The sequence below is a fragment of the Bos javanicus genome, chromosome 16, assembly GCF_032452875.1.
Source record: "Bos javanicus breed banteng chromosome 16, ARS-OSU_banteng_1.0, whole genome shotgun sequence".
In the NCBI taxonomy this organism is placed as follows: Eukaryota; Metazoa; Chordata; class Mammalia; order Artiodactyla; family Bovidae; genus Bos; species Bos javanicus.
Genome location: NC_083883.1, coordinates 46,196,884 through 46,204,443, shown reverse-complemented (window position 1 = coordinate 46,204,443; position 7,560 = coordinate 46,196,884).

The window sequence follows — 7,560 nt, the reverse complement described above, 5'->3', positions numbered from 1 at the left end:
TGGTAGGCATACAATAAAGAAAGACATATACAAGGTGATGTTAGGTGGTGAGGATGATTGGTGACAGTGAATTCTCTCCAGGTTACAATTTATACAACAGCCTATACAGCCCAGTCTCTGTCATGGTCAAAGCCATTTTCTGGTATTAAGATTCTGAGTTCCTCTTATCCCATAAAGCTGGGGTGCGCGGTGGGGTGGGAGGTGAAAGTGGGGAGGGAGGAAGGAAGCACTTTTTCAGTTGACATCTTTCCTTTGCTGACATCCATTTCCTTCCTTACAGGTTTATTTCCTTCTTGAAATTCCATGCACCACAAAAGCTTGTTTTGCAGGACAATGTAGCTACTGGTGCCCTAACATCACCCACTAGTCTGAGTGTTTCTGGTAACCTGTCTTCAGAAAGATTGAATGATGTATTGGAATGGCCTTTATATAATAGTAAGTACATAGTTAATTTGTACAACTGGAACTTGGAATCTTTTTGCAACTCTTGCCAACATCAATTTCCTTCTCCCGCTGACCTCTGTTTCTCCTGGAAAACCCCGGGGTGGCAGGCAGGATGAGTGTGAGGGTGGGAGGAAGTCCACTCCCCCTCTTTGGAGCCTTTACAGGAACCTCAGCCCTGGTGGAGCTGGACTGCTGCCCCTGCAGGGTGAAGCTGTACCTGAAATGAGCTCTCCAAGCCTCCAATCAAATGGGCTCTTTATCTCCCATCCTCCAGCCTTCCATACATGCCTCACCAACCCAGTGCTGGCAGAGGATCCCAGAGACCTTGGTAGCAGGCAACCCCCTCTCCCTCCATGGAGCCCAGAGAGCTACCAGCATCTGCATTTGCCCGGCCCCGCTGGATACCTCCCCCCTCATTACCTGTGCTCCAGCCACGCCCTCTCCACCCATCAGGGTGCCCCCACCTGATTCCCATTCTAGACTCTGTCCTTAACATCTGCACCTTGCTCAAGTCTCTTCCACTGAAAGAGAACCAAATACTCTGCTTTAATGAGGTTTGCCAAATTTAGCAATAAAAATACGGAACACCCATGGGCATTCCCTGGTGGTCCATCTGAGCTCTCACTGCAAGGTCTCACTTTCAATCCCTGGTCAGGGAACTAAAATCCCACAAGCCCCTCAGTGTGGCCAAAACAAGAAGGAGAAAAAAAGACACCCAGGTAAATCTGAATTTCAAATAAACCACAGAAAATTTTTGCTAAAAGCATGTCCCAGATAGTGGGACCTATTATAATGAGAAATTATTCATTGCTTCTCTAAAGTTCAAATTTAACTGGGCATCCCTGTTTTATCCCAAGACCCCACGACTCCATGTGGCTCCCCAGTTCTCACCCCCAACACCTTTTTTTCACTAACTTTTGACAGGTTTGAGTTCACCTGCTGTCACTCACCATGAATTCCCAGATTCCCATAGTCTGGCTTTCCCCTGAAAGCCTCTCATTAAGGTTAATACCTTGTGGCTAAACCCAGTGCATGTTTCATTGTCAACTGTCATGGCATCTTGATGACCTTGGGTCACCCTGAGTCTGCCATCATCTTCTTGATCCTGGAGACCCTGCCCTGAGCCTCTGCCACGTCATCCTGGCCTCTGCCTGTCCTCCATCTCCTCACCCACTTCCACCCATCCTTTGGCCCCTCCACTGAGGTATCCTAAAGGGTCCAGGGCTGACTTTCCTCTTCCTCCTCCAGGGTTTCTTGCTTCTGCTCATGGTACCACTGTCCTCCTAACTGCCCAAGCCAGGAATCAGGGCCTCATTCCTCACCTCCCCCAGCCAGATGAGTCTCCCTCCTGGAAGAGTTCCTGATCTCTTTAATTCATTTTCCTTACTGTAGTCAAGGAGATCTTTCTAAAATGCAAAGCACATCAGGTCCCTTCCCTGGCTCCCTTGTCAGTGTCCAAAGTTGAAAATCTGAGCTTCTTAACTTAGGTTCTAAGATCTGAGTATGTGGTCCCTGCTAACCTGCAGCTTAGAATGGTAAAGACCTAACAGAAGTAGAAGAGATCAAGAAGAGGTGGAAAGAATACAGAGAAGAACTGTACAAAAAGACCTTAAAGACCTGGATAACCACGATAGTGTGGCCACTCACCTAGAGCCAGACATTCTGGAATGTGAAGTCAAGTGGGCCTTAGGAAGCATCACTACAAACAAAGCTAGTGGAGGTGATAGAATTCCAGCTGAGCTATTTAAAATCCTAAAAGATGATGCTATTAAAGTGCTGCACCCAATATGTCAGCAAATTTGGAAAACTCAGCAGTGGCCACAGACCTGGAAAAAGTCAATCTTCATCCTAATTCCCAAGAAGAGCAGTACTAAAGAATATTTAAACTACCAGACAATTGCACTCACTTCCCATGCTAGTAAGGTTATGCTCAAAATCCTTCAAGCTAGACTTCAGAAGTACTTGAATTGAGAAGTTCCAGATGTACAAGGTGGGTTTAGAAAAGGCAGAGGAATCAGAGATCAAATTGCCAACATTCGCTGGATCATAGAGAAAGCAAGGGAATTCCAGAATAGCATCTACTTCTGTTTCATTGACTGCACTAAAGCCTTTAACTATGTGGATCATAACAAACTGTGGAAAACTCTTAAAGAGATGGGAATGCCAGACCATCTTACCTGTCTCCTGAGAAACCTGTATGTGGGTCAAGAAGAAATAGAACCAGACATGGAACAACTGACTGGTTTAGGATTGAGAAAGGAGTACGACAAGACTGTTTATTATCACTCTGCTTATTAAACTTATATGCAGAGCACATCACGCAAAAAGCTGGTCTGAACGAGTTACAAGTTGGAATCAAGATTGCTGGGAGAAATATCAACAGTCTCAGATATGCAGATGATACCACTCTAATGGCAGAAAGTGAAGAGGAACAAAAGAGAATCTTGATGAGGGTGAAATAGCAGAGTGAAAGAGCTGGATTAAAACTCAGTATTAAAAAAACAAAGATCATGGCATCTGGTCCCATCACTTCATGGCAAATAGAAGGGGAAAATGTGGAGGCAGTGACAGATTTCCTCTTCTTGGGCTCTAAAATCACTGCAGATAGTGATTGCAGCCGTGAAATTAGAAGATGATTGCTTCTTGGAAGGAAGGCTAGGACAAACCTAGACCACATAGTAAAAAGCAAAGACATCACTTTTCCGACAAAGGTCCATATAGTCAAGGCTGTGGTCTTTCCAGCAGTCGTGTATGGATGTGAGAGTTGGACTTTAAAGAACGCAGAGCATGAAAGAATTGATGCTTTCGAACTATGGTGCTGGAGAAGACTCTTGAGAGTCCCTTGGACAGCAAGGGGATCAAACCAGTCAATCCTAAAGGAAATTAACCCTGAATACTCACTGGAAGGACTGATGCTGAAACTCCAATACTTCGGCTATCTGACGTGAAGAGCCGACTCATTGGAAAAGACCCTGATGCTGGAAAGATTGAAGGCAGAAGGAGAAGAGGGCAACAGAGGATGAGATGGTTGGATGAGACTAGTTGGATCACTAATTCAATGAACATGAACTTGGGCAAACTCAGGGAGGTGGTGAGGGACGGGAAGGCCTGGTGTGGGGTCGCAAAGTGTCTGACACAACTTGGTGACCGGACAACAACCTGCAGCTTGCTTCACCTCCTCTGCCCATCCCCTGACCCTGACCCTCCCTCCTGTTTGCCTGGGCACCTTGCTCCTTCTGGAAAACACACAACCTGAGTAGATATCACCTATTCTTCCCATTTGTCCTCACCCTCCCCCAAGGAAGCCCTCCCTCCACCCTTGCTATGTGTATGCTTCCCCGCCGAGCATTCAGGCTCCCTAGCACACAGCTGTCTCTTGACATACCTGGAGGCTCCAGGAAGGCTGCATTCTCGCCTCCTAGTTCCTGCTCTGTTCCTAGCATGTAATAAGTCCTGGTAACACTGTGTTAGTCAGTCCCCTGGACTCAAAGCTGACAAGAGGGAGGTGGGTCTGTTGTCTTGGTGTCCTAGCATGGGGCTGATCAGAGCATCTGGAGGATGCAGGTCCAACGAAGAGGCCCTTGTATTTCACAGTCGTCCCTTCCCTGGGTTTGTCAGAATCAGCCACTTCCATGAATTTGTAAAAGGCATGTTGTTTGAAAGGTTCAGTGACTTAATTTGAAACAAAGTTATCCGAATCAATATTGATATTAAAAAAAATGGCATTCATCTTTATATGTGAATAAAAAGTAAGTTGTTGGAGCCAAAGAAATCCCAGACTCAAAATCTTTCACGTAGCTTGGTACTAAAGTCTGTTTCTGGTGTTTACAAAGAATAACACATCAGGGACTTCCCTGGTGGTCCAGTGGTTAGGAATCTGCCTGCCAAGGTAGAGGACACAGGTTTGAGTCCTGGTCCGGGAAAATCCCACGTGCCTCAGAGCAACTAAGCCCGTGCTCCACAATAACTGACCCCGTGCCTGCTCTAGAGCCTGTGAGCTGCAACTACCGAAGCCCACGTGCCCTAGAGCCTGTGCTCTGCAACGAGAGAAGCCACCGAAATGAGAAGCCTGTGTACCACAACGAAGAGTAGCCCCTGCTCACCACGACTAAAGATAAGGGGGTTCGGGATGGGGAACACATGTACACTTGTGGTGGATTCATGTTGATGTGTGGCAAAACCAATACAATATTGTAAAGTTACCTCCAATTAAAAAAAATTAATAAAAAAAGAATATCACATCAATTTACTATTAGCCTTTATGATTTGACATTGCAAGGGGTAGAGACATTTTTTAAACTAGGAATTTTCTTAGGTATTCCTTTTTCCTGTGAAAGCTATGTTTTATTATAGAGTCCTTTTTATTTTATGCTTTTTATAGAGCCCTTTTAAAAAAACATACGTAATGATTGCGCTGCTGGCCCCGCCACACACAGACCGCACATAACTCACACCCTCTGTGGTCTGAGTATACACCCACCCACAGTGGAAAGCTCTGCTCTGCAGAGGAGGGAGGCACACATTAGAGCCACCCAGTGCCCCTCATATCAGAAGTTTCCATCAGACTGACACCTGCCACCAGAGGAGAAAATCAAAATTTGCTTTAGAAGTCACCAAGGCTTGTTTTGAAACACTTGGAAGACTGTTTCCAACTTGTCCATCCCTAAATAGGTTAATTTCTTTGGACCAGAGCAACTTCTATTCAACTTAACTAGTGGATTTCCTAAATTAATCCCCAAAGGTGATCACTAAGTTCTGTCCCAAAAGGGGATCACTAAGTTCTGTCTTGATTTTCATTCTTCGTTAACTGTCATTTAGGGGGAAAGATGACTCATACCCCCAAGTTCCTGTGTTTTTCATTTATACCATTTAGACTTTATGCCAAAATATACTATGATAAAACTGTGGTACAGTCTGTGTAATAAACACAGCCTAGGTCAGATAAGTAGAATAAATTGTGGATTTTCTGTGTTTACAATCTAGGACAGATGAGGTTATCTTGGGTGACCCAAGCCTGCGGGGCATGATCAGTCCCTTTGTGTTTATGAATAATGGGCAACAGAGAATTAAACACAAAGGCGCCAAAGTGGAGAGTGAAAGCCATGCTGGAATTTAGCGTTGCAGTTTGGAAGAGAGATAAAAAGATTACACCTAACTCTGTTCTGAAGCAGCACTGGTAAAATCCCTCAGCTTTGCTTTGCCTCTTATTTTATACCACTTTGTTCATTTATATCTTTTGGCCACACTGCACAACACGTGGGATCTTAGTTCCCTGACCAGGAATCAAACCCATGTTCCCTGCTGTGGAAGCATGGAGACTTAACGACTGGATTTCCAGGGTGTCCCTGCCTCTTATTTTCAAAGGATTGTACCACCAATGACTGTTCTCTTATTCTTGCCAGAATACCGGGTTAACAGGACTCTTGCCTGAAGCATCCTCGTCAGGTTCCCAAAATTAACAGCCAGAGACTGCCTATGAGCCATTCAGAGTTGGTCAAAGTGTCCAAATCAAATCTCAAATGTTCTTGTTCTGGAAGACTAATCATGCCCATTGTTACTTTTTCATGGGTTTGATGAGATTTCCTAGAAAGTTTCAGAAAATCCTCCACAAACATTACAGTCTTTTACTATAAACAACAAACTCTTACCAAAATAGTAAAGAAAAAGCTAATGGAAGGTACTTCCTTGACTTAAATTAAAATAGCAAATGTTTTCCGAACACATATTCTTTGCTGTGTGCTGGATTCAGTTGTATCTGACTCTTTGCCAAGCTCCTTTGTCTATGGGATTCTCCAGGCAAGAATACTGCAGTAGGGTGCCATTTCCTTTTCCAGGGGATCTTCCCAACCAGGAGTCGAACCTGCATCTCTTGTGTCTCCTGTATTGGCAGGTGGATTCTTTACCACAAGTGCCACCTTTATTACATCATACACCAAAGCATATTTTAAGGAGGAAGAAGGAATACCTATTATTATACCTGTTGCTGCATTAAATTTCTTTCAGGCAGAAATTTTCTTGGAATGTGACTGAAGTTTTGATCCAAATCAACATGACAGAACCATTGGCTGAGTTATCTATAATCAAATGCCTTTTTTCTTTCCAGAAAAGTCATTTGATGTAATTCAACACCCTTTCCCGATTATAAAATGGAAACTAGCCCTCTTCACAAACCAGGAATAGAAGGGAACTTCCTCAATCTGATCGAGTATATTTACCAAAGAAATAATAATACCCTGAAAGTATCCCCTATAAATAAGACTTTAAAAAGACTATTACACTGTACTGGAGGTCCTGGCATGAAGCCAAGCAGCACATCAAGCAAATGAAATAAAATATAAAAGACTAGAAAAGAAAGAAACTATTATTATCACAAATAACATGTCTATATAGAAAACTTGAAAGAATCCACATACATACTCCTAAAAATAATAGGAAAGTTTCGGAAAGAGACTGGTTAGAAAGTAATATAAGAAAATCAATGATATCTCTCTACTCCAATAACAAACAAAGTCATTTAAAAAGCAACAACAATGAATTAAGAGATAAATCTAACAAAAGCTGTACAATTTATAGAGAAATTTTATGAAACTTTATTGAAGAACATCAAAGACTTGTCCTGCCAAGTTCAAGGGCTATTATTAAACAATGTAACAAAGACAGTGTGTAGGGGCACAGGACAGACAAATTGGCCAATGGAATAGAACAGAGATCCCAGAAAACACTCATAGACAGAGGGAAATTTAGGAAATGACAGAGGTGTACTACAGATCCATAAGGAAACAAATGGCCTATTGATTAGTTGATACTGGGACTGATGGTTATCCATATAAAAAACTCAAAATTGGATCATTACTCATAGCATTCACAAAAATTTTTCCTGATTGATTAGAATTAAATATAAGAAACAAAACTTAAAACTTTTACAATAAAATGTGGGGAAAGATCTTTATGCTATTGGCGGAGCAAAAGATTTCTTTAACCAGGACACCAAAGAAATGTTAACTAGTAAAAGAGTTGTAAATTTAACCATATTCAATTAAGAACTTTGCCTCTTATTCCCGTCAAGACAAAGAGAGACACTACAAAAAGAGAAAAAATTGCAAATAAAGCAGGTAT